The sequence below is a fragment of the Formica exsecta genome, unplaced genomic scaffold (genome assembly GCF_003651465.1).
Source record: "Formica exsecta isolate Colony F162 unplaced genomic scaffold, ASM365146v1 scaffold245, whole genome shotgun sequence".
NCBI classification, from domain to species: Eukaryota; Metazoa; Arthropoda; class Insecta; order Hymenoptera; family Formicidae; genus Formica; species Formica exsecta.
In genome coordinates this window covers 441,897-469,772 of record NW_021849727.1, presented here as the reverse complement: position 1 = coordinate 469,772, position 27,876 = coordinate 441,897, and the positions used below count along the sequence as shown (strand labels likewise).

General features: G+C 35.7%; 1 protein-coding gene across 1 annotated transcript in view; it reads right to left on the bottom strand.

Annotated features, from left to right (window-relative positions):
* LOC115236110 (alpha-mannosidase 2) overlaps positions 1 to 27,637 on the bottom strand; it is a 134,630-nt gene extending 106,993 nt beyond the window's left edge. Inside the window, exon 1 of the mRNA XM_029808328.1 lies at positions 27,413 to 27,637. The gene's annotated coding sequence lies outside the window, so the exon portion shown is untranslated. The remainder of the gene's footprint in view (positions 1 to 27,412) is intronic.
* Positions 27,638 to 27,876: the final 239 nt, after the last annotated feature.

Genomic DNA, 27,876 nt, shown 5'->3' with positions numbered 1-27,876 from the left:
GAAGAGCGGATTTGTGTCTCTATGGTGAATGAGATGGACGAAATCGTGATAGACACACCAACATTGTCACCGCGTGGGCGAGAGGAGAAAAAAAGAATGAAAAATCGTCACATATAAAGCATCATACCTGCCGTTTCAACATTGACAATGGTAGCCTTCGGACGTTCCTCGATACGCGTCTGCTATATGCGAGAATAAATCACATCGATTATTCGTTGTATATTCCAAGCTGTCAGTGTTTTCTAGCCCCTACTACATTAGTCCGTAAATAAACCTTGAAAAAAATTTGTATCCTAGCGTAATCGACGAAGAATGAGCCGATATAAAAAATATATATCTCGTTCTTATTTCGACACAATAAACTATTATTATTCGAGATATTTTAGAATATTTCAAAGATATTATTTAAAAATTATTTTTTGTTTTGCCTTGTTTTTCTATCTAAAAAAATATAGATGGAACTTGTCAACAAATTTACAAATTTATCGATACAAAGTCTTAAAGAATTAAACAGTTGGGAATATAATATTATCTCTCTACCTCTACCTTCCCTGCATCGTGCAGCGATCAAAGAAATTTCGTTTTACGTATCTGTTTACGCAGAGACATAGAGCTCAAACGCGATGAATAAGTATCGCATCGGTTTAAATAGAGAGACGCGCGCTATTTCTGTGCGGGTTAAAATGCTTTTCACGATTTACGACAGTGAAATCGCGAAACACACAGAACGATTCCACGCGATTTCCATTCGCATTAAGAAACAGAAATCGATTCAGAAGAATCAGAATTTAATTTTGTCTCGTCGCGTTCGCAAGTTCGCAGGTTTAGTAGTACAAGTAGACTTGATTTTTGGCTACGCTGACAATCTGACTGATGCATTATCGATGCGACGATAAAAATGCATCGCACGAATATAAATCGCGGTCGCGACTCCCCACACAAAGCTGTCGGATGCTTCCGTCCCGTCCATTTTTATCCATTTTCAGTTTGGAACGGGAAAAAAATTGCGCGACGCTGTTCGAATATCAAGAATCGTACATTATGCTTTATTTCTAAGATAAACATACAGTCGCTCTTGGTGCCGATAAAATTGCATTTTCGATCATGTGAAAGATTATATGAAAATATAATGTGTGCTATCTCAGAAATAAATCGCTCTTTATGTATTTATGATATTTCTGCATTTGATAAATAAAATAATTTTCTCCGTTAAAAAATAAAGTCAAAATTTTAAGAAATAATATTTTTATAATCAAGATTCAAGAATTTACATTATAAATTAATTTGATATTAATAATTCAATAATAAGATTTCCTCTTTTACTCACATTTGTATAAACTATTTTACATATATATATATATCCCTTCGTTTCGACAAACATTACCCCAATTTGCTAATAAACACTTGTATTTAAAAGATATATTTAACTGTGACTCGTGTATTTATAGCCAATTTTATATACCGGCGTTAGGGGAAGAAGAAACAGTCTTGATTAATTTCCGCGGATTTCGGTCCACACTAATTACACTGAGTGAGTAGAACAAGTGGGAAGGAAGAGCTAAAAGTAGTTACGAAGGGAATATGCTCTGCCAGAGCGAAACGAGGACAAGAAGCCCAAGCTTGAATCTTCCACAGAAAATAGTATTAAAAATATTTTATTACAATTTCTTTATATTCTATCTGCTAATAATAAATAATATTTTTATATATAATGGTAATTTTAATTTTAATTTTAACGTGGCAAGAGCTATAAATTAAAAATATGACGAGAAAGAAAAACACAATCCTTTTCTTATAAATATTAAACTTTTACACACACTGTATTCTTTTATCTATAATTTCTCGTACATCGTTATGTTTTATTTTTGATTTTATTTTTGTAGACATATCGCGAAAAAATAAGTTCAACAATGAAACAATATAACGACATACGAGAAATTATAGATAAGAGTATATACCCAAGTGGAGATGCTGAAGCGCGTAGATGAGAAATATAACAGATCGTGCAGCGACATTACAACTGTAATGTAACCTTAAAACGACCGCGCGAATGGACCCTCGGTACTGGGCGATACGAGATGAGACTCGGCTTTACGAGCGGAAGAATGTAACTTTTCATTTAGCGTCCATTTCATTTCATAAAGTGTAACGAGTTACGCGCGCTTGTGCGAGATCCGCTCGTAACTCCTTCGTGAAACCGAAACGGAGTTTGTATCGCGCTGGCCAGTCGTGACGCGTCCATGAGTCAGCGATTTTTTTTTTCCAAATAATGAAAATACACGATCGTCCAGCGTGAGTTTTAGATTGCATATAAATCATTTCCAAATACGAGCAAATGCCATTTAATTCGGAGATAAATCAGATATTTATGAGTGGAAAAATAATTGAAAAGATATATCCACAAAAAAATAATATAATATTTTTCTCTTCTTTCTTTGAAATTGAAAAAGATTAAATTTATATCATATATATGTGTGCGTATACAGATTATGGTTAATAATTTAATATAACATGTAACAACATTTTTTCCCGAGTACTTAATTATAGCGTTACAAATTCTTCAGTTCCTTTGATTTTTTTTTTTTTTTTTTTGACGTCTTACAAATTATCAGAAACGTTTTTATTAATGGTCGTATCTCCTGATTATACACATAGATAAGTGCAGATGCGATATATCATTTGGCCATTAAGGCTTGTCTATAACCAACCAAGGCTTTTAGACAAGCAACATCCATTATCATCATAATCGTTTCTATCCGCCAAAGATAACTCGACCTATAACCGTAACAGGACATAATATCATATATGCTACATCTACATATATATTACAAATTTATATCTGCTGACTACATGGGGCTCTGACTATCTCTTGTAAATAAAATAATAGATACGGAAAATATTCTATATTCCGATATCATGGTATCAAAGTACGTAAATTACAAATCAATACTGTTTACTGGCAAATTGGATAGTAATAGTGTAATCAACCGAATCGATATAAAAAAAAAAAAGAAAAATTTTATCTGCAACAGTAATCACAAAGGAAGAGCAAGTGCGCGCGACCGGAAACGGAAGCGCGTGAATTCCGCGAAATGATCCTTTCCGTGTTCCCCAACTTTTTTATCGAGTTAAAACTTTAGAGTAGCATGGAGGATCGAGATTAAGGGCTCGCAAAGTCATTCCGGCCAATGAGAGCGCTCGGAATCGATTATTTACGGCAGTTCCGGGACCGAATGTATTATCGAACGGATATCGAGACCCGCGACCGCGCACCGCAATATCTGAATTGAAAGAGAGAGAGAGAGAGAGAAAGAGAAAGCGGCGGGGAAACCGAAAGATTCATCGGTGAGCTTCGCCGCGCGGAAAGTTCGGATACGTTAATTAGCGTAATCCACGCTAAGCTTATCACCTTCGAGATAATCGTCTTTCGTAGTAGCTTCTTCGTCATCTTGCTTGCCAAATTCAGAAGCATGACCATAGAACTTATTATACTTCTGTTTAAAAAACGTAATAATAGTAATACTAATAATTTTTAAGAGAGAGAGAGAGAGAGAGAGAGAGAGAGAGAGAGAGAGAGAAAAAGCTAATATTTTATTAATTGTATGTCGTAGTTTTATGTCGTATGTTATAAATTTTGAAAATGGAATGCTAAGTTTACAAAAGTAAAAATCATTGAAAATATTGGAAATCAAAATTGAGTTAAATATTTAAAAAATATGATGTATATAATAAAATTTTATATAATATATTGAAATATTAATGCAATAAAAGAAAATGGCTCACTCAATCTTTTTATAAAGATCTGCCTTAAAAAAAAAAAAAAGGGAATTATATATTCTCGGTTTATCTTGCAAAAGCTTTCTCCAGCTTGAACGTTAAAAATGTTTTCTTTCGATATGCAGTCGCTAGATTAAAAGGTGTGGTTTGAACCTTATTAAAGCGTCAAGCAAGGGGAATGAGGAAAAAACGTAAAGTGAAACGCGCAACTGTATAAGACGCCAAGAACGATAACGGCCGCGCTAAAAGCTTTTTAATTACAGAGTGTAAACCACTGAGAATGATTATACGATCGACGTCTAAAAGCATATTCTCGCGGTCGTCGACCTGAACGATAAACATACATAAAATTCGCACAAATACAAAAAATGTTTGCAGCATGGGTCTAAGCTTGAACCAAACATATTCATGTATTTTTTCACTTAGCTCATATTTCCTTCTCTATCTCTTTCTCTCTCTGTTTCTGTCATTGCGTAAGAACTACACCGCTGAATTTTTTAAGTCGCAATGTACATATATTATGTAAACGAAATAGCAATTAATTAATGCTCGAGTGTCGATTTCAACGCGATGCTCAACCATACTTTAACACAGTTTTGAGAAAATAAGAAGAGGGATTCATGTTATGCATCCAAAAGTGACTGTATGCTACCGCATTTGCGCGCGTTTACGTATTAAAAAGTAATCAACGCAGATTCCCTAAAATTTTAACAGGCAATTTCCTCGAGAGTGGCAAAGTCCATGGAAAGTTATACGAGGAGAAAGGCGAAGAAAAATGAAGGTGCTTCGACGCGTGTCGTGTAGATTACAAGATGTGTTATTATTGTCGCATGCATTAAGTCGGAAAAATCGAAAATCAATCTGTCCTCGGATGAATAACAAGGGATTGACGTGATTCAAGGGAAAACTACACGACACATCACCGCGCGTCAAGGCGGGAAACAAATGGACATAACGACAGGACGATCCAATTATTGCGTATACACAACATACACATCAACAGAACGACACTCGCCGATAATTTTCATTTGTGAGCGCAGCATTTTCACGCCGCTCAATGTCGACCGACAATCTATCGAATTAAATGCAATTAATCGCAAATTCCATTCCGTCCGTCGTACACGTATTTCGTAATTTCGAAGTTAAGAAATATACCACAAAAATTAAACGTCAATTTAAAAATTGTAGTCTGCTATTATTTTGACAGAACAAGCCACGTGATTATCCGCTAATAGAATACCGGTATTTAGTAAAATCAGAACAAGCTCTCTAGCAATAGACACATGTCGATAAATTTGTGTAATTTCCGTGTATAGAGCGTAATGAAGAATGGCACGAGGAAGACTAATGGAAAGGAGAAAATAAAGCGAATAAAAAAGCAGTTGGCCGCATCCGGGAGGCTTCCTGTGTGTATACGATTATAAAAAATGGATCGGAATGTCAAGGAACTAAATGAGGCGTTCACGGAGTTGCAAGTTCGTTAATCAACTCGGCAATTTGTAAGCTTCGCTTCGGAGACGTCGCGTTTAAAAGTGGATCTTACGAGTTACGAACTCGGTCTAATGCCGAGCACCCCGGGAGAGTATCGAGGAAGAAACGACTGCGACATTCTTCTTGTTCACTGTCGATTACCGACAAGCGGCGACAGGACAATGAAAATCGGAAACGAGCAATTGGTCACGGTCGTTAGTAAACGTTAGGCACGGTATGTCTACAATGGCGGTGCATTTGCCTTCCCCTCCCATCTTCATCACGGCTCCCCCTCTGTATCTGTCTGGGATGCGTTACATTCGAAAGCGGTCGAAGCACTTTCGCCGTCTATCTCTCTCTCTCTCTCTCTCTTTCCCCTTTTCCTCTCGCGCGCGCTGTAATTTGCGAATTAATTTCCCTGAACTCCGCTCATCAGACGCGAATTCTATCTCCGTTACCGTCGTGGATTATAACCGGCGAACAGAATGGTTCTAAGACCGGTAAAATGCACCTTAATGATCCGGCTGTAACCGTCATTTGTTGTCTTTCGCAGCAGGACAACCCGGCCACAAAACAGCCACGAGTATTTAGCCCCTGGTTCGCTTTTAACGTGCTTCGCACCCTTAATATCGGGAGCCACGTGCTGTTTCTCGCGAACCTCGTAGAAGTGGATTTAAAGAAAAATTATATCGTCGAACGCGCGGGGATAAATCGAGGGTCGGTCGACTGGGTTAACAACATAGTAGATAACTCGAGGTCGAGGTTGTGGAGGAAAAGGCGGAAGGGGGGGGGGAGGGATACCGGAGGTATCCCTTAACGCTTGGAAGGTATAGAGAAAAGTATAGAGGTGATTAACCCCGTAACAAGTCGCTCCCCCTTGGATAGCGGCCGATATCTTCGGCGCAAAAAGATGCGTTTACGTCAAGTTTAGATTCATGGATCATTAAAACGAGCGTTATGCATAAACGTCGGACTATACTCGCAAGAATATAGAAGCTTAAATCTTCGTTAGTGTGATTTTTCTTTTCTTTTTCATTAATCCCTCGAGCGCTTTACAACACACTTTATCGAAACGCTGGCTGTTGCAAATGTCTTTTTCTGAATTAAAGTCTTAATAAATAAATAAATAAATAAGTAATAATGTAATATGCATAGAAAAAAATTTTACAATCAGAAATAGAAGCGCAAATCCAGTTATGAGATGAAAGTTCAAGATTTTTTATACATTAATTGAATTTTGACAGGCGCGAAAATATTTTTGCTTGCAAACAAACGTAAATGAGAAATTAGATTCTACGAGTAAGCTAACACGTGTTTATGAATCTAGGTTTTAGTATCCTAAGCTACGTTACAACCGGACATGAACTCTATGCATGCAACACGATGCTCGACGACCGCGGAAAAAAGGTCGTCGTACCGCGCCTTGCGGAAAATGTGAGTTACTTCGCGTGTCGTTCGAGTAACGTTACGGTAGCTATCCTCTGGTACAGTTCTTTGTTCGCGTAACGCACTGAATGCATTATATTCTACGATGCGCGACATCGACCGACTGCGCTTTTAGGTCGACCGTTCGACGACGATCCCCCTTGTCAACACGGAAGGTTTTAAGCGAATAGTACTAGGAAGGAGAAAAGGAAGTAATAAATTTGACGATATTAAATTGAGAAACATTGTTTAGAAGATATCTCAAAGTAAGTGCGAAATGTTATTTCAATTACACGATATGATATTTGGTGACTATATATATATATGAACTGTGTTTGCCTCTGTTTAATACGATTTATCTTCAAAACCATAAATGATTGCAATCACAAAATAAATGCATTAAAATTTTATAATCTCAAGCAAACTACCGATATCATGAAATCTAAAATAGTGTTTTAAGAGAAAAAAAAACAATTAGAAAACTGATTAAAAAAATTAAGTCATATATATAATTTATTAAGGCAAATATCATATCAATTTATTCACACTGGATCACAATTTTCCACAATGTATTCTAATTTTAATTCAACGTTAAAGTTGTCCACTCTTTTATCCATCGAATATAACTACACGCGTTAAAAATTATTATCGTAAATATATAATTTTTAATAACGATTTTTAATAATGATCTTTCACATTGCTTAAGCAAAATAAGTGTCGAAAAACGATATCGCGTCGCGACAGCGATGCTGCATGGAATATCGAGAACACTAGACGCAGTCCGCAAGATCTTAACCCAGCACATGGCCGTTCTTACGATCTAGCGTAGGTATACCATGTACAATACCGTGTACATGCAGTCGGTAAATACAATTCTGGGCGTTTCCACCTCTTACTCTCGAGAGCGACTCGAGGCCGACACGACCGCGGGCCCTTTTCTCACGATCCCGTATCTCTCAAGACGAGAGAGCCTTTACGAGAAACACGGTTGCGCAAGCAAAAGAGAGAGAGAGAGAGAAATGGAGAGCGGCACAAACGAATCAACCGACAGTCTTACTAAAGCGCAATGGTTACGAAAGGCATGGTGAACTATATTGCATCCCGTGATATATTCAATATGGCATTACAGAAATTATCGGTAAATTGCCTGATATTCGTTTTGGCGCGGCGCCAAGTTCGCCGCGTCGAAACAAAGTCGGAATACGAAGTCGTGCAAACCGCTTCAAGGTACAATTCACGAGAGATACTGCAAACTATGTTACAACGTTCCGAGGATACTTCGAATTTTGCATCAAGTGGGTTACGTCGGGTTTCCTGTTTCTATTTCTGATGAAATAAACGGCGCGAAACGTACATCCTTAGGAATTTATCAATTATTTATCAAACTCGATTTAAATCTTGTAATTTTCTCTACATTATTTTATAGAAATATTTCTCTCTCTAGACATTTCCATAATACATAATAATAAAGTATAGAATAAAATTGAAAATGTCGATCGTAAAGATGTATTTTTTTCAAAATTTTTATATGTCTGCCTAATGTTAAACTCTTTATGCAATCGCCTTTTATATAAAAATTAAATAAAGCCCATATTTAACTCACATTAATTTCAAATGTTAATATTTTTATTGTCTCTTTGTTTCCTTTCGTTCAATCGTACCTATAACATTTCTAAGATCTTCTTTGCACAATATCCTCGATATTTTTCAAGAAATATATGTATTCCAGGAATACAAACGAATATCTATTTTTCATTCTATTTTTTCATTACTTTTTCGTTGCTTCATCACTATGCCAGCACGAGCGCGCATAAATTTTATTAAAAGGCGTCACGCCCTATCGCGACTTGTGACTCGCGGTCTGATTACAAAAGTTTTCAAGCAAATTAATCGCCCCTGCTTTCTCTATCTCTCTCTTTTTCTTGTACGTGTTTGCCCCCGTGTTATATATGTACGATGACGACCCGGCATTAACAGCGAGAGACGAAACGGGTCACGGTGGAAATTGTAGCTCGGCTAAATTTGGGCCGACGTGAGACGAAATAACCAACTCGGCCATAAATAGAACTATCGCACAAATCGTATAATAATTTGCAGATGATATTCCGCGTAGATTGCATCTTTTCAAATTATTTCTGTGAAATCTCATTTAAATCACACAGCGTTAAAATAATGGCAATTTGTTTTATAAATATAGCGCTGCATACAGAGTGAGCGTACTAGAAAAAAAAAAAAACTGTTTTCTAAAATGATTTCTTAATCGCTGATTTAAAAAAAAAAATAGTTACTTTTGAAACGCGAAACAATTCATTGTACAATCGCGCGTAATGATATCGTGCAAGACAATATCGTGCCATAATGTTTGATTGCGCGCCCTGCACGCCTTTTTTAAGGAAAACGATCGCATTTGCTTATACATCTTAACTATACATGCGAAAGTGTAATTAAAAGTCCGCCATCTGAAACAAACACTCTCTCTCTCTCTCTCTCTCTCTCTCGACCGTAAACATCAAAATAGCCGGAAACGAAGTAGCAAGAGTACAATAACCGCTTTGTTCTCCTCTGCTTTGTTCTTTGTTCCAATTACAAGTTACACAGTTACTCTTTCACACCTCGCGCCACTACTATCGCCACGAAACAGTATATAGACAAAACAAGTTGCTTTTTAATTAATGAGAGACGCCGAAACAACTCGTCGAACCGGTAAACGAGTTCGAATCGCGATCAAAGCAAGACGCGGACAAAAAACAGAGGTAATTAGCACGCTAATTAAGAATCGCGCCGTCGTTTCACGACAGCGACAAAGATCAATTAAATACAAACTAAACTGATGTCCATATCGACAAATATTTGTATCCTTTTTCTTCATAAGCATTCTCTCATATCTCTCCAAATATCTCGTGTATATATAAATAATTGCAATTCTACTAAATTTTATAAATCTTATTAAATTATTGAGTATATATTGCTGAAGTGTACCAATTATTGACCATTTGCAATCACTTTAAGTTTCGATTTTATATACTAAAAGCATCGATGAATAAGACATTACAATTATCTTCCTATAAAAAATAAAATGACAAACAAAAAAAATGCTGCGCACTGGTTGGAATATAGAAATATATACTTAACAGAAACCAAGTATTAAAAAAAATGCAAGAGATTTTCGAAACAAACATGCATATGGCAACAATTGGCAGAGTGCATTAGCCGTTCTACAAAATACTAATGCATTTTTCGGACGCGTTTTCTCTTTCATCGGAGAAAAATCTCGTAACGTAGTGGACAAAGGAAATGCGAGAGTGAAACTAAAGAACGTAAATAGATACTGCTAGTTGAAAAAAGATAAAATAATAAAAGATTATAACAATGAAAAAAAGATTTAAAAAACTGGAGCGAAAAGGAAGGAGCAAGTCTTCGAATACAAAAAGAAGAAGAATACGGCACACAAACTGCAATTTACTCGTGATATATCAAAACTGTCGATTTTTTAAAGGTAAAAAGTTGCAAAACGCGAAAATTGGTAAACAATAATACATTTGAACAATGATCAATTTTTATAATAACGAATTATAAACATGTTTATCTTTGACGCAAAATGTATTTTTATTTCTGTTAAAGAGTAAGTGGTAAAATTGTTATAATAAATAATAATGAAATCGATATGAAAAATGAAAAATTTTCTTGCAAAATCAACGTTAAATATATAAATATATTTTATCGACAGACATTCTCTTTCTCTCTTCGTCGTAATCTGAATTTAAGAAACAACAATAGCGGCGAGGTGCATACAAAAAGAAGAGTATCTCTATTTTTTCTTGAAAGTCCGAGCTTTTTCATCTTTATTGCCCAACCTAATTAACGAGAGCTGTTAGCAAGTCTTTTTAAAGTTTTGACTATCCCGTTTGAAAGTCAGCACCCCATAACACTACTCTCTGGTCATTTTTTTTCTGTTCCAACACTATACCTTTTTTACGACGTATTTACTTCGAAAATAATGAGCAGGTCGTACAACGAGCGTGTACAAGCACGTCGGAAGCCGGTGCTCGTTATTCTGTCGTTATTTCTTTTCGACGTACTTACCTGTGTGCTTCTCTTTCCCACTTTTTTCAGATCAATTTACGTAAAGACACATGTATCGCGTACGTCGGTATAGAAATATAGCACAAATGTATAGACCAGAACAATCGCGCTATTCTATAAAGCAAAAAGAAATAAGAATAAAAATATTTTGTTGTATCTTTCAATTTGTATAAGAACGTTTTTTTTATGTTTACTGCCTTTATCTTTGTATAAATGTATGACCATCTAATTTAAAACACTGAAACGAGATAAAAAGATTCTTTGTAAAGCAAAAATGTAACATTATACTTTCACGTTGTAACATTATTTCCCATGCAAATTTGTTCAATTCTAAGAAAAACAAATTATAAAAGTTTATGTATAATAAAATGTAATCAACTGAAATATTTATTATATGTCTCTCATAATTTTTGAAAATAAGCTATAAGAAATTTATCAACTATACGAATCATAATCAAATCATCATAGCTATACGAATTTGCGACAAACTTTAAATATCTTATATCGTTAAATTTTCTCGTGAAAGGTAATCTACTTAAATGTATAATTATATTCTACGAATTTAATTTACACAAAGCGTAAATCGGGGGGGTGAAGAAAATTTAAGTTTCAGAACCGCCGCAAAGTTTACGTCGTTCATTATCACTCCTCATCGACCCAGCAAAAGTATTAAATTTGATATCGAGCGTCGCGACGCGGCCGTGGTTAATCGGGAGGAAAATGCTACGGAGAACGGGATAAGAAGTGCGATAATTAAATGCGCGAATCTCGAATCGATGAACGATCGCGCGACGTCGATAACCGATTGAAAGGGGAGCACAATGGCCGCGTTTCCGGTTCCGGAACGCATTAAGCTTGTTATCGCGCTCAGCCAGGCTCGATTCGCTTGAATCTACCCGTCATTGTGCATCGATGAGAAACTCCGGCACGCATCGTTCACGAGAGTAGACGTCAATTATTTCCAGAAAAGATAATTCTGCGCAACTATTCCAGCAGTGAATCACAATAGAATATTGAACAAACAGCCTGAAATATTTTTTCGCTCTTTTTCTCTATCTCTCGTAAAATATAAACTACATCTCTCCTTTGTAAATGTTAAAGAAATATTTCAGATTTACTAAATAAAAAGCAAAAAAGACGCGAGATTACTGTCCATAAGAGTTAATGTCCTAAAGTGATAAAGTTAATATCCGCCTAAAAGGAAAGATGCTTCATCTAATCCCCGCGTTTCGTTGACTCTCTTCTTCGACCCTTCGTGCATGTCACCATAGAAAGAAAGCCAAGCGTCGAGATAATCCAGAAGGATAGAGCAAACGTCGACTCTGTCATCCTTCTTGGAGTCGGGTCGGTCCATAAACGCGAACGCGGCATCGACCCCTCTTTGGGGATCGAAGGAGAACCGACGAGAATGAAGATAACAAGAATCGAGGTTCCTTCGAGAGTGGAAGAGAGTCACTCGGACGACTCGCTTGACTCCTCCCCGAGGACTTCTTTGAGTAGGAACGATTATTCGGAAGACAAGACAGATATAGACACCAATCTGAGCGAGAAAATCTCCTTTGGCCTGGTCAACGAAATTCAACATTCATCAACTCTCGAAATAATCAGCCGCCTATATAAGCGTTTACGTAATAAAAAAACGTTCCTATTTTGTTTTTTGATTTTGCACATCAATTTTAATTTATTTTTATTTAAAATATTTTATTAAACTAGAAAGATTAAATCATGCTTATATAAAAAATTATTTTCTAAAAGAAATTAGTTTCTCGTATAAATAATTGTATCTTTTTGATAATTTTCACTGGAAAGACGGACTGTACAAACGGATATTTGAAAATGTTAATTATATCTTTTTTTTTTTAAGTAACAGTGTTTCCTTTTTACGAAAAAATCTGTGAAATTGGTTTGAAATGAAAAGGAAAAATTTTAAGCGAGAGAAAGAGAGAAATGAAATTTTAAAATAAATTTTTATCAGAAACTAGAAATTGGAGACCACGCCGAGAAGGACTTTTAGCGGAAGAGATTCTTCCCTAAAGGTCTCCCAGAGAAATATCTTTCGAGCAACTGCCAAGGAAGTTCTTTTTAAGAATAGCTACGAGGGTTGTGAAATCCGGCGATTGTTGCCAAGGTAGGTTCCCATCCGAAAAAGGCTCGATGGTTTCTCGAGTGGCCAACGAGTGGGACGCGAGAGAAGAATCGGGTGAGAATGGGGGAGAATGGGGGAAAGAAATGAAAGAGGAAGAAATAAAGAGAGAAAGAGAGAGATAGAGAGAGAGAGAGAGAGAGCAAGGGGAGACGATAACGGCGGCGGGGATGGAGGGTTCGCATTAAAATTCAAATATCACAGCCGGGGAAGAGCCTTCACTTTGAGGTCCGTAGAGCGCAGTGGGCCAATATGAATACATTACAACGTGTTTGCATCCAGCCCCGGGCCGGTAATGCCTTCTATTAGAATCATGCCGCCGCATTTTAATATGACGTGAGAGAGGGAGAGGCAAGCAAGTTGTTCGGAAACGGAGATATCCGTATAACACCGACAACGAAGGCTCCGTGTCTAGAACGGCCTTAAATAATCCATCAGCGATTAATGACGGCTGTGACGTAATCCTCGTTAATATCGCGTTATAACAGCTCCGTACAAATCGGCTCAATAAAGACTTTTCACGATACACCTCGCGTAAAGTCAATCTTAATATTTTGTTAAATGTACATTATAAGTAATAATGCACATTTCCCATACATTTACTATCTGCACATTCAAAAAACTCGTTTTAATAAAATCGCGAGAAAATAATAACATAAAAACCGGATAAACATCCTTGAAAGAGAGGAAGAAACGCCTATTCGCTCTTGAATAATACGAGCGTGCCGGTATCGTGCGTCGCGTAATTATGTTTGCAATTTAAATTCACAATTATTATATCGATTCGTAACGAGTAATCAGCGATATGTAATTACCTCTAGAGCTGTGATCGGCGAGGACGACATTGTCTGTTATCGTTACACAACAAGAGATGATGCATCGCGTACGAATAGAGATCATTTCTCTCGTGGATGAATAATGATGCACATCGGCAGCTTTATCAAACCCACCTACACCGCGGTTCTCTATGTTTACATTTTTAATCGACTAACCGAGAACGCTATCAGTCATAGCAGGTGCAGCAGTGATAGACCTATATCGCTCATCTCTGCACTGGCCAAAATGTAACCGATCAATGCAATAAAAAAAAACGCGACGTATATATTTATCATCAGAGATACTTTAAATACGATTCGTAGAAAATCAAATTAATCTGAGATATTTATAATTATAATTTAAATTTATTATTCATCACAATTGTGAAATATTATATGAAATTCTTTTAAATAATTTAACTAAGAAATTATCGTACATTCCTCCTAATTTCTATTTTTTATGACAATATAAATTGGTTTGAGTTTTTTTTCCAACAATATATCTATTTTGCTTTTTATAAAAAGATATCCGGTTAAATATGTTAGAACCTTTATATTCGTATTATTGAAACTGGATAAAGAGAAAAGCTTCAAGTACTTACAAAATCGATACCGCGGTATACGGTACCGCGGTATGATTATGGGCACGTTCCTTGTAGCCAATTAATGGAGGAATCATAACAGCCAGTTTGACATGTTTGGCTTTCCTGAGAAGTCGATAGCCTGTCTTGTTTTGCCAACAAGTGCGTTCATTTACATATTCGCAGATATGTTTATCGATCGATACAACGATAGCGGCATCTATAATTTATGAGAAACATAATGCGCGGCTACCTTGTAAATTTATAATCATTCCGAGTAGAACTTTGACAGTGTTTACCGATGTTCGACTCTTCCAAGAAAGGAAATACCGCGTAGAAACTTCGAGAGGGTTACTGAATCATTTATCAGATGCTGCTTTGTATAGTCCTTAATTTTCATATTTAATAAAATTATACGGCGATTCTGTGTTCCTCGTCTACGGATATCAATTTCTTATCAAACACGAATCAGAGCGAGAAGAAAGAGATTTTGCTTTAAAATGAAATATATAATTAACATTTGCGCGTAAAAAAAGTGATCTCGTATTTTATATATATTTTTAAAATTATTATATAATAATTCAATAATATATTTTATCATATAATTTCCATTTTCAAATATATTTTAACAAGCTACGAGTAAAAATGAATAAAATGATTTGAATAAAGTAATTGTGGAGAATAATTATTGTAATGTAAAAATAAAATTATTTTTACACTTTATATTTTTTCACACGACTCGTATTTTAAACGAATGAAAGATATTTCCTAACCATTGAAGAAAGAAACGGCATAATTAAAAACGGAGAAACTTTTGGAAATTTCCATGCATGCTCCCATTACCCCGGTGGAACCTACCTATTATTCTCCTACTGCGTTGTGTTTTAACGGTGAAACGAGCCGTTCGTCATATTAATTACACTCGAAACGTGCGCCAACTGAGGTCACCTGTTAACCCTGCAGACTCATCTGATACGAAATCGCGTCGTGAGAGAAAGAGAGAGAGAGAGAGAGAGAGAGAGAGAACGTATGAAACGAATAGAGAAAACGAAGAACAGAAGCACGGGACTTATCTTTCTCTCGCACGTATGTGTCGTATTATTTTCGCAGGCTGCACAAAATTAGAAGAGAATTTAATTCCGTCGGAGTCACGGAATTAAAAGGTCCACTTGGCTTTTCTGATGATCTCGGTTACTATTACGAAATAGCTGGGTCGACGAGATCCTCGCTCGTCGTCCAACCGAAATTGTACATAATCTTTTAGATTTGTTTTCGCAGCAATTTTGAAAATAATCACAAAAAAATTCAAACGTTTCACTCTCGCGTTCCCATTTCTAAATTCTATTCAATATTTTCCAATTATTATTTGAGGATTACGAAAAGCAATTTTTTAATTGCTTCTCGTAATCCTCAAAAATATTTAATAGGTTAAATATACAATTTTATATGTATTATGAAAAATAATAGAAAATGTAATAAAATTATAAATAATATATTATATAAATTATAAATTTTTTTCAAACTTTTTTTACATATACATATAATTGATAAAAATTACGGAAGACTCTCGCTATACTAGATTCTGCACTTATATATTCCCCAATTTTACTTTTCTCGATTTCGAAAACAGTATCCCTTGCGTGCGAGCTATATAAGATAATAAATCAGAAATCGCGAAACAAAAGTGCGAGACCGAGCTACGATTGCCGCAAAGCAAGGAGTCATTGCTACCAACCCGCCCATCGCAATTCCTTCTTTCCCAGATTGCCACCATTCGTCTGGCCGCCTAACAGAGGTATAAATCCACGACGTAAATAGAGGGTTTCGATTGTATGTTCGAGAGTAAATAAATTCATTGTGATGAAAATCTGCGCAACGCAAACTTTGTCCCATATAAATGAATGTTTGAAGAAATAAAATCATTTGATCGCGCGATCAAATCAGGATGTGCGCAAAGACGGTCAGCGAAATAAAAAATCCATTTAAAGTTTCACATTATCTCCCATACATTATATTGTAGATGTGCTAAAACTACACCGATTGAAAATTCGTATGGTAAATAAAAGAGAAAAAAACACGAACAATTAATTTTCTTTTATAGAAAGAAATGATAAAACTTGAGTTTTTTCTTAAATAAACAACGATAATTGTTTGGAAACTAATGCAATGTATTTACATATACAAGAATATCGCGTTCACTATACTCATATAAGCAAGATGCAAGAGAGATATAACATCGTATAAATCTTAGAAATTTAGACTACACTACGTTATCATCATATATTATTTTGTAAGAGATAGATAATAATGTGAAACGCGTAAAATTCTCTTTTATATTCCATTCTCTCTTCAAGAGATTTATCTTGCGATGCAACTGATTGCATATTAAAATGTCCAACAATAATGATATATCGTCGAAAGATTTAATGTAAAAAAACGAGAAACGCGGAAACTTGTCGCGGTTTACTCTGTATTTTTGACATCCTTTTTTCATCGACATTTCCTATCACTATATATATCCATCATGATTACGAGCAAACTCGGAAAAGATTGCGGCGTCATCGCGATTAAATCTTGCTTCATTTGCTGATTCCTTTCCCATCGCATCGTATATATACAATGATACCGGAGATCGCATGGCGAAAACGTTTTTGCAAAATTATTATGAAATATAATAAGTTAAGATAAAATTGGACCAAAGTTCAATCCGCATTAATTCGCCATCGCACAATTTCAGTGTCATATGTTAAATTTGAAATCCAGCCAAGTTTTTTATAGGGATGTAATTTCAGATATCGCGATAATGAGCGCAATTGCGGCAACGATATATCGTCGATGGAATTATTTCATTTTTGCGATGAGATAATTTTGCATCATAAGGCAAGGAACTTTTACTTTTACCTAATATGCAAGAAAGAAACAATATGCGTAAAATTTCATTTCACAATGGAGCGCGTGTTGCGAGAGACTCGCTCGTTGCTCACTAATTACGTTCTTCTAAAGTATAATACTTCATAGATCGCAAGATCGCTCAAAGCAAAAGAGGATAAGATTATGTCTTCTTCCTTCGTAATGATAATTAAGCAATGGTAGAGAGAGCGATATCGCTTTCCGTATCGCGATATTGTTCGCGCTATCAAATTTCCACCTTGATGAAATAAGTCGTTACTGGTGAGGCGCGGCCGGTAAACTGATTTTCTCGCCTTTTTCAGCGGTGTAGCGTATCGTGAGAAGTTCTCTCTCTCTCTCTCTCTCTCACCGCGCAAAAAAATTTCTTGCTGAAAGTTCCGCGTGCCTTTTTCCGTATTCTTTTCTTTCTATTCCGCATCGGCCGTCCGGGGAAAAGCATGTCCTAATAAGTCGTACGCGATTAAGAAACGCAAGCAAACTCACTCGAGCTTCATCGAGAGAAAGAGAGAAAGAAAAAAGTGGGAAGGAGGAGAAACACGCCGGTCAGAGATCCATAAATGGCGCCTCTAAAGCCGGGTCATTGTCACCATAAAACCATCTAGAGATGTTACGTGATGTTGCTACGCTGCGCGATGCATTAAAATGCACATTTAACAGAAAAATAAATTATCTGGCCAAGAATTTACAAATTTTATTATAATATTAATTAAAGAAGTAAAATTTTTGATTAAAATATATTTATAGTTTTACGAAACATTATAAATGTAATTTTATGCCATCAAAAAAATTAAACTTCTAATATCTTTCCAGGTTTATTCATCAAAATTCTCAATTATTTATGCCTTACTCAATATTTTTATTTCGTTATCAGTTCTGATGCTTTATACATCGTATTACACTCACGTAATCGATACCATTTTTCAGATGAATCAGAAAAGATAGCAAGGTACAACCCATCTAACGAGAAGAAATAAACATCCATAACGACGCGAAATTTAGCCATATTTTCGGCAATTTTCTTTCCCCCTTTTCGCGGCTTAAGATACTACTTTCAAAGTTCAGACCATCATGATCCAATCGGTAAATGCGTAGCGCGAACAAATACAAATTTCTGGATCCCTTATAAAACTTACCAGGCCTTTACGTTACGAAGATCCGCGGTTAAACACAAAACTACTCTCGCACAATATGCCTCGTCCAATACACGCGACGGAACGTGTCATTGCCATGCATAAAATCATGGGATACATGAACGTGACATAGAATAAATCCATGGAATTATATTACTTCGTAATTCGACGTGTAAATGGCATGGAAATATCGCACGAACGAAATCAAACAATGCCTGTTCAACGTATGTCTTTATAAACTTTTACTTGTTCATATAATTTTCTTTTTTAACTTTGATGAGAGAGCCGGTTTATCTATCTTAAAAAATATTGAAACGCGATACGATTCTCTAAACGAGAATAATAATTGCAAGAAACTTGTAGTATTGTATGCTATACGTCTCTCGAGAACTTCTCTCTCTTCTTAATGAAAATTTCTTCGGCATACGATGAATATTCAACGACGTGAGAAATTCTATTCTTTAAACGCACGCAGGGAAACAGGGTGATAAAAAACGTAATTTCTCACGCGAACGCGGAAATGTCCGTCGGTACACGTTGCATCGGCTACTTCGAACGCCGGAAAATCGATCAACACTTTTTTTTTTGTATCAAAATAAATTCCGTACGCCTGCACGCGCAGTACTACGGCCACTGGTGCAATATTTGTTCTTGCTAATAACGCAATATTTCGTTACTTTGAAAACTTCTTTATAGAAAAATTCACGACACCTGGTTTCGATCGAAAAGTTATAATGAAAAAAAGTTAAGACTAAATTTTTAATTTAATTAATTGTATCAAAATCTAGTTTCATATATCTATGTATTTAATCTTTTAGTGTATTAAACATAGCATATGAATGCATATGTATTGAATAATGCGTTGTTTTTATATTCAAATATATCCAATTTAAAAAAATAGATTTGAAACGCAAAGCTATGTAAAAAATTGATCGCAATTGCGATTCAAATTTCGCGTCGCAAATATTTCCATCGTATAAAGACTTACTACGAATGAAAATGATGCTAATACAAGTGCCGCATCAATAATTTTCAAATGTATGTGTCATTTTTCAAACACGATATGAATTTCTCACCCATTTAACCCCTTTTTCGCTTCTCGCCGCGTATTAAAGTTTTCGTTGTTCGTGAAATACCATTGTAATATTATCATCTTGACGCGGAAATAAATGACGATTCAAGATTTGAGACAGAAAATTTCACCGTGGCCACGATCAAAGCGAACGAGGCCCGCCCCCACCGGCTGCAACGATTGACTTCCTGCGTTCGATTCACGCCTCACGGGCAAACGCATGTCGCGTACGAATTTGCATGCGTACACACACATATACGTCGCAACGGGGGTGTATGGCAGCAGGAAGGCGAGAAGAGGAGGGGAAGAGAGGGAAAGGAGGAATAAATGTATTTACTCAAGGGCAACGGGTACATGGACTCTCGCGAGTACATAGAGCGCACGATAGAGAGAAACGAGACAGATAGGGGCGGGGGAAAAGGGGGGAAGGGGGAAAGGGGGAAAAGGGAAAGCGAGAGACAGGGCATAGGCCGAAGGCCGAGGAGTGCCATCCGATATATTGCATTACAGGGCGTCTATCGATTCAGTGGAAGCTATCAGCTTTCGTTGCTAGGCGATATCTCGATGATATCTGCGCGAAAGAGACAGAGAGAGGCAGAAAGAGAAGGAGAGAGAAAGAGGATCTTTCTACAGTTTTATATAATATAACTTTTTCTCCGTTTTTCAAAGACGCCGAAATGTATTTAGGGGTTTCGAGCAATTTTTTATCTCGAATCGATTAATCCAGTAAAAAAAAAAATTAACTTTACAGAATAGAAAATAAGAACCACGTGATCTCCAAACATTAATATTAATAAGACGTTTTAAATAGTACATAAAGTTTCGTAAGTAATATTTTTGATAAAGCCTTGAGAAGCTGAAAATTAATGAGACCTAAAGTTTTATTTGTGCATTTTATTCAATGACTTATGTTAAAAAATTAAAATTGTAGCAAATTTATTCTTTATCTCGAAGAAAATGATTGAAAAGCTCGGAAAAATATATTTTAATCGCGTCTGATTTCTTCTTGCCATTTTCCGATGTGACAAGACTACATACAAGTTTCACTATCACGGCTAGGATCGTAAGTCGATTTAATGCCACGTCTAACGTATGCCATAAATCATACGCAAAGATATAAACGTTTGCTGTAACGAGCGCGGAAACATTAATCTGCCACGTTCATAGTGATATACGCGTTGGTCAGGTATTTTCGAATAAAATCGATAAAGTTGTACAACGGACGCGATTCGTGCCATGTTTCGAAAACAGAGAATCTTGTACATCTGTGATTAGAAGTCTTACAAGAGTAAATAATATATACGTAATGATAATGAGTACATGTGTATGTACAATATAATATAATTAATCTTCTGATTTATGGAAAAACTAGATTTACGCTTTAAAAATTATAATTATATTCTGGAGAGGAGAAAAAAAGAAAGAGAGAGAGAAAGAGAAAAAAGTGTGTATGTGTGTAATATAAATCTTTTAATTCTTAAAAAAATATATGAATATATTTCTATAAGATAAAATGTGCGAAAAAAACTGCAACAATGCAATATATACAGAGAATCATTTTAATCTTTAAAATTGCGGAGTTAAAGCACTTGTTATAGACAAACTATACCAGCGTATTTCGACACGCGATATATGAGAAAAGGATCATAGTGTTTTAACGATCAGATTTCAATCACAAACTGGATTATCACATCCCGTAAAAAGGATTGTATCGACGATTTTAGCAAAACAGCAGGATACTCGAAACTATATTTGTACGTATAACACGTTACCGCGCACATAAAAACTTTGATAAACATTCGCAAAACGATTCGATTTAGTCTGTGCCACATTCTACAATTCGCAAATAAACCAACATGGACACTATCGATCGCGTTGCAAGTAAATACGCATGTAATCGTCAGTTCAAATTCTTTTCGATCATCTACGTTATCGCATTAATGCGTTTAAACGGCCAATTTAAACGCATCAATTACGAAAAATTGTCTGACGCAAAAACACAACAACTGTGATGAAAAATACAACGATTAAAAAATAATAAATTTAACAACAAATTTTATTCTATTCTAGAAAAAGAATTATATGGAGCGGATTTTCTCTTAAATTTAATTAGAAGTCATGCTCTCTTTCGAAATTAAATATTTACAGCATTCGATATTACACGACAATTACATCTTGTGTATGTGTAAAATAAAATTTTAGAATAACATTTTTAATTATTCTAAAATCTTTCTTCTTATCGTTGATGCATTTAAATTGAAACACAATTGCTATCTCTCACAATTAGCTAGGCTTCTAATATTTATAACAATGTAGAAAAACTCATGCTTCTCAGATTCGCTGTGTAAAACCAGTTACGACATGTGACTTGGCAATTGTGAACGCGAGCAGTTCGTTAAATGCACTCTTTCATTCATATTCTTTGTTTAGGTCTTTGTCTCTCACTCTCTCTCTCTCTCTCTCTTCGCTCATAAATAGGAAAGAAGATGAAAAAATAATGTGAATTGGTACTAGACGGTACTTAATGTTGAAACCGCGTATGAATCTGACGTACGATAACGATGTAATTATCTGGTCGTGCGTATCCGTTTGAATGTCGCTTGCAGTGACGTGTCCTCTTTAGAATTGGAGGAAACAAATAAGGCCTCTTCGCGTATAGAGAAAATTGCAAAATCCCCATCTCGACGCTCGTTTCAGCAAGAATTATAATTGCAAATTTTATTTTTTTTCTGAACAAAGATGTGTATATGTATGCGCGCGCGCATATACATATATATATAGTTTAATCTCCAACAAAATAAAAACTCTTTAAATGCTGATGTCATTCCTCAAGCCAGTTAATAGTAATGTGTGTGTGTGACAAGTCATAATTTAGCACCGACAACATCAGCAAACCGACTTTAGCATTCACTCTACATATTCAAAGTACGATATCGGAGGAATATTCCACGCGCTACGGATAAACGAGTGAAATGAACTTTCGATTCGACGAACGGAATCATAGGACGATTATCGGTTCGCCTCATCAAATTTCTTTCGAACGAGATAGTTTCGAGGTCGGACTTTTGAACACGTGCGTGCGAGTTAGCCGCGAAACGTGAAGCCCTTTTCTCTTTCTCCCTCTTTCTCTGTCATCCAATCCGTTCTCTACACACGTCGCGTCAGTTTCAGTTTCCATCGACGCAGAACCGCGTGTGATCCTCACTAATTGGATGAATGGTTATTAAACGAATATACCGTTAACTTTTTATCACGCTTCGTTCCCTCTCCTCTCGTATCCCGCCCACGTGTATTTTTTAATTCTTTTTCTAACTTTTATTCTCATCCTACTTCTTCAATTTTTACAGCCATACGCCCGTCAATGACTCGTTCTTATCGTCTTTCCTTCTCCCGTTTCGCCCACCGTGGATGTGTTTAGGAAGCCAGTTTTTAAACGAACGCGTACACATCCTACGTGTAAACGGATTCATAAAATAAATGCTGCGGAATAGTATCGGAGAGAGAACCTGTTTCCCAGAAGCCCCCCCCCCCCTTCCCCTTTTTCGAAGAGTCGAATTGCTTATTCAGAAAGATAATTTGTATATTATATTTATATTCTATTAATATATATTATAATCATTAAAATACAAATAATTACAAGTTTTTATATTTAAAATATTCAAAATCAATAAATAATCATAAATAAACATATAATTAAATCAGCGATAATATTTATTATCAAGGAAATATCAGCATTTCAGGATAATTAATTTAATTGCATCGCGTAGATTGTGAATCTTTTATAATTAGGTACAGCTGCTGTCACACGTGTGATATCATTAAAAACTCGGTAAAAACGCGCCGTTTCACGGATTTATGATGCAAGTACTTTTAGAGGATACCACCTGTCGAGGAGAGATATCCTAGCTAGTGCGAAGAAACGAATAGTAGAATACTCGAATGTCACACCGGATTCCAACACGTCTACGTCTAACAACGTGCGAGATATACGACGGAAACGGGTATCGACAGAAATGCAGGCGCATCGTCCGAATATACAGTAAAATATGCGACAGCGTAGAAACTTTTGTAAGGAGGCTAGAGAGAGACTCGAAGAATTCATCGAATATAGAGGAGACATCAAAAGTCGCGCATTTTTCGTATTAAACTTTAAATAGACTCACTTTTAGAGTTTGATTGTCATGTTTCTTTCATAATTAAATATTTTCGTCAAGTATTCTGACAATTAATTCTTGATTAAAAATCTAATCAAATTCTTGAAGCCGCTCGAAATGAAATCAAGACGAAAATATTGTCGTCCATTTTTAAAGTTTAATTTCTCAAAATTCCTTAAATTTTCAAAGAAAATGTATCACTCTATATAAAAGTGCGATACATGTTATATAAATTATATTTCCTCTATTTTCAGCGACGCAACCAACGTCCAACTTCCGATATGCGAGTCGTCGCGAATAAAATTCCTCGCGCTTCCAATAAAACGGAGGAATTCACGGCGAGATATTTCGCGCGACGAGAGTTAAAACTGCTGAGTTCGGCGCAAGAGAATCGGATGGAGCGTTGCTGCATAAGGGGACAAGGAGCTTGTTCCTGGTATTTTACTAGCCGAGCAAGTAAAATTCCGCCGGCTGCCGCTAATCCTCGGAAATATCGAAACGAGGTTCCGCGCAGACTTTGGCCGAGAGAAACTATTCGATTCGCCGAAAACGAATACGCGAACCGAAAGGTTTTCGATTACGATTGAGCAGAATATTGACGAGAGATAAAAAAACGAGTTGCATACCTTGCGAAAGATCGCAAAATGCCTAGAATAGGTTTGCTGCAATCTTTCACAAAGTTTATCGCTCGTCGCATCCTGAAAAAAAATGTCTCGATTCAAAGAAATTAATTTTAAGAAAACAAGATTGTAAAATTTACACACCAACCATCATATAAGAAAAACGATTGTTTTATATTTTATACGATGTCATTATATAAATTATATAATAATATTTGCAAAAACAATATAAACTTGATATATTTTACTGATTTATAATTTTAATTTTTCTAGATTCCATTCGTGATTCGAACCTTTTCTTCGATTGTAACATCTTTTTTTTAAAATGCGATGTGAAATAGATAAAAGCCGATAAAAAACATACGATCAGAAATCAATTGATTGTGATATCGAGATAGATGGTGATAACACATACATACACAATTGCCATTATGTGTGTGTTAATTATTTTATAATATTACACGAATAAGTATCGATTTTATCAATTTTTTTTTTATCGAGTTCATTGATGAAAAATATTTCAGTGTGTGTTTATTTTCAGAATGCAATTATCTCCGGCAATATGAAGCATAATATTTCGTATAATGAATGTGTAGAGTATGTCCTTGTTGGATTTACCCGGAACGTAAGCGTTACATCATAGAATTCAATGCGAAAACAGATGAGTTTGCGGCTAGTACGGAACACGTAATAATTCTTCCTGGAAAACGATCCTTTACACGATAATCTATAAAGACGTTGGCGCAGAGTGCGAACCGTAAGCGCGAACAAAGTGCCGACAAAAAATAAAACGAGATCGGAGATCCTTTTAGCCGCTCGATATTACAGACGATCGGATTTAAAAGGACCGACGTCCGTCGAAGCCGGCATATTTTTTAATATTTTTATATGTATTTTTACGCCTAATAATATGTAAAAAAAAAAATAGAAAAACGAGAGAGATTAAAAAAAATGTTAAAAAATATGAGTTATGTCTTGAATCAGATTTATAAATGCCAATAAAGAACATCGTCGCAATTATTTTCATATTAATGAAAATTAAAATTACATTTAAAATTACATCTTTCGCATTCTTCGGGAAGAATTTTTCGCATCTTAATATACGAATAAAAAATCTGGCTATCATCTAAAAAAATCTATCTTTGATGTTCTTTGAAAAATTAATCAATTTGTAATTAATGTAATCTTTAAAGAAACGCACGATTTCTAGGTATTTCTCTTGCATTTAGTATTTTAATTTTCAACCGAGCCGATAATCAATGTCTTACATCTACGAACGTGAAAAAACGATTACGACCTTGAAACGGGACAGGTGATAAAACGCTAGTTCGCTCTACTTTTCGTCGAAGACACGCGACCATTAACTGAAACGAAAGGTTTGGCCTGTAGCGGCGAAACTTTCTAGCTGCAGCATGCGAATGAAACGGTAAAAAGAATTCACCGAGAGTGCGCGAATAAATCGATGAAGTCTCGTAACTTTTCGCGTAAACATTAAGCGAGAATAAACGAGAAAGCTGAGAAAGCTTTGCATGTATGCAAGATCGGAATTTTATCTCAGAGTTTTATCTGAAGAAACGCCGATATTATCAATATTTTTAATTTTAATTAGATTAGATTAGCTAAATTTAAAGCTTTTAAATACTTATAATACATCCTTTTTAAATTAATCGAATGTCGTAATTTAATATAGGCAATATTATCCACCATTAATGTCATTAACAGAAATTTATTCGAAAAAATCTACTTACCACCTGCGCGCTTTGTGACAAGTGTTATTAATAATTTAATGACGTATTTACCAGCCCAAATTATTACGATGCATTGATTCGAGATAAAATGGCGAGATTTATGCATAAATCATATATTTGTGACACGAATTCTCTTTTCGCTATACGACATTTAGTACACCAAGTATTATATAAAATTAAAATGGAAAATTTGGTCAACGGATTGTCCTTTGCAATTTTCGACTATTTCTGAGATTTCGTTCGCGTAAAAGTGACGATAGTTTGCTATTCTGCTTAACGAGACTTTACTGATGCAGTTTATACATTTTTAATGAGGAAAGTAGACAACGTAAAGTTCGCGTGTTGCAATCAGCAACTTCGGTAGCAACTCTAACAATAAGAGGGAAGAGAAAGGAGCCATCGGAAGGAAGTGCGAGATAAACTTCTTACCATCATTGATTCGAGATAAAATAGTGAGATTTATGCATAAATCATATAGTGACACAAATTTTTTTCATTACACGATACTCTTTTCGCACGTATTTTTGTCGTTGGTGCAAATTAGATGCTATTATTGAAAAATACAACGCAAACATATTCGAGATTGATTCAAAATATGAAGTAGAGAAAAATAAAACAACTTTTTGTTCGTAGACTTCCTTTCCCGTTTTACAAGACAACAGGAGAATTGAAATAAATCCGACTCGATTCTTTATGAAGGTCATGGTCATATTTAGAATGTACCATGACATTTACAGAAATATACGACTAAATCGTGCAAAACGGCTATCATTCAATATCGTGTATCAAAGTATTAAAAGTGAGGACTTGACATTAAAAGGCTGTAATCGTTATATTTTTAAAAAATTCTTTGAAATCTTTATCTTGAGAAAAAAGCTATAGCTGTTAGGAGTAGCTATTAAGATTAACAAAAGAGTAAAAAAATGTTCTTTTTCAAACTAAATAAATATTATTTATAAGTATAATATTTACGCGTTATTTGCGTATTTTTGAAACCTTGCGTTTAGATAATATTCGCCAATATATCTGAAAAGACAACTTGTTAAATTTTTTCAAATCTTCAACTTTAAAATTACCCGGTTAAAAATTTATTGCAACAGAATATATTACGCAAATCACTTAAAATGATCATGGATATTATTAGCATTAATATTTAATATGCCAATTAACTGCATATATTATTAGTATACAGAAATGACTAGTATATACATAATTACGAAATTAATAATAATTTAAATACGCAGCTAAATTCGGTCACATTAACATATAAAAGTATCGTTTTGAATTTGCAACTTCAGGACATACTTTATACGTAACGATCTTTTCGTAAATTACGAAATTAGCGCACGCATTTGGAAATAGTGTAAATTTTACATCGTATATAAATATTTTAGGAAATATCATAATTTTTCAAGCGAGAATTAGCTCTCGTTTCTCGCGACTACAGCACTTTTTGCCACCGCCGTTGTTATTTTCGTACTCACCGGTCGCCATGGCAACTTCGCAGCAAGTGTCCACAGGTGTCCACGAAATCCTCAAGGATCACGTACGATGATCGCGGAAGCCCGGCACGATCCCGTCGTATGTCCCATGGTACAAGATCACTCGCGGCCGCACTCTTACGCGTCACCAGTTTCGATATTCACCGCGACAATCCGTTCCGAGACGCGCGCGATTTACCTTTCCGAGGAGAGACACCGACACTCGCGGTCCAACGACTCGTCGCGGTATGAAGGTCGTTCGAGACGAGAGAAGGGAGCACGTACTCGAAATTTTTGCGCGCGTCACGCGACGCTCCCCCACCTCCGCTGATTGGTCGCTGCCTTTTTCTCTCCCCGCGCGCGCGCTACTCACTTCGCATCGCGCCTCGTCTCACACCGCAGATAAGTCAAAATCAAAGTGAAAATTTATTCTCTCTCTCTCTCTCTCTCTCTCGTCTGTATCGAAA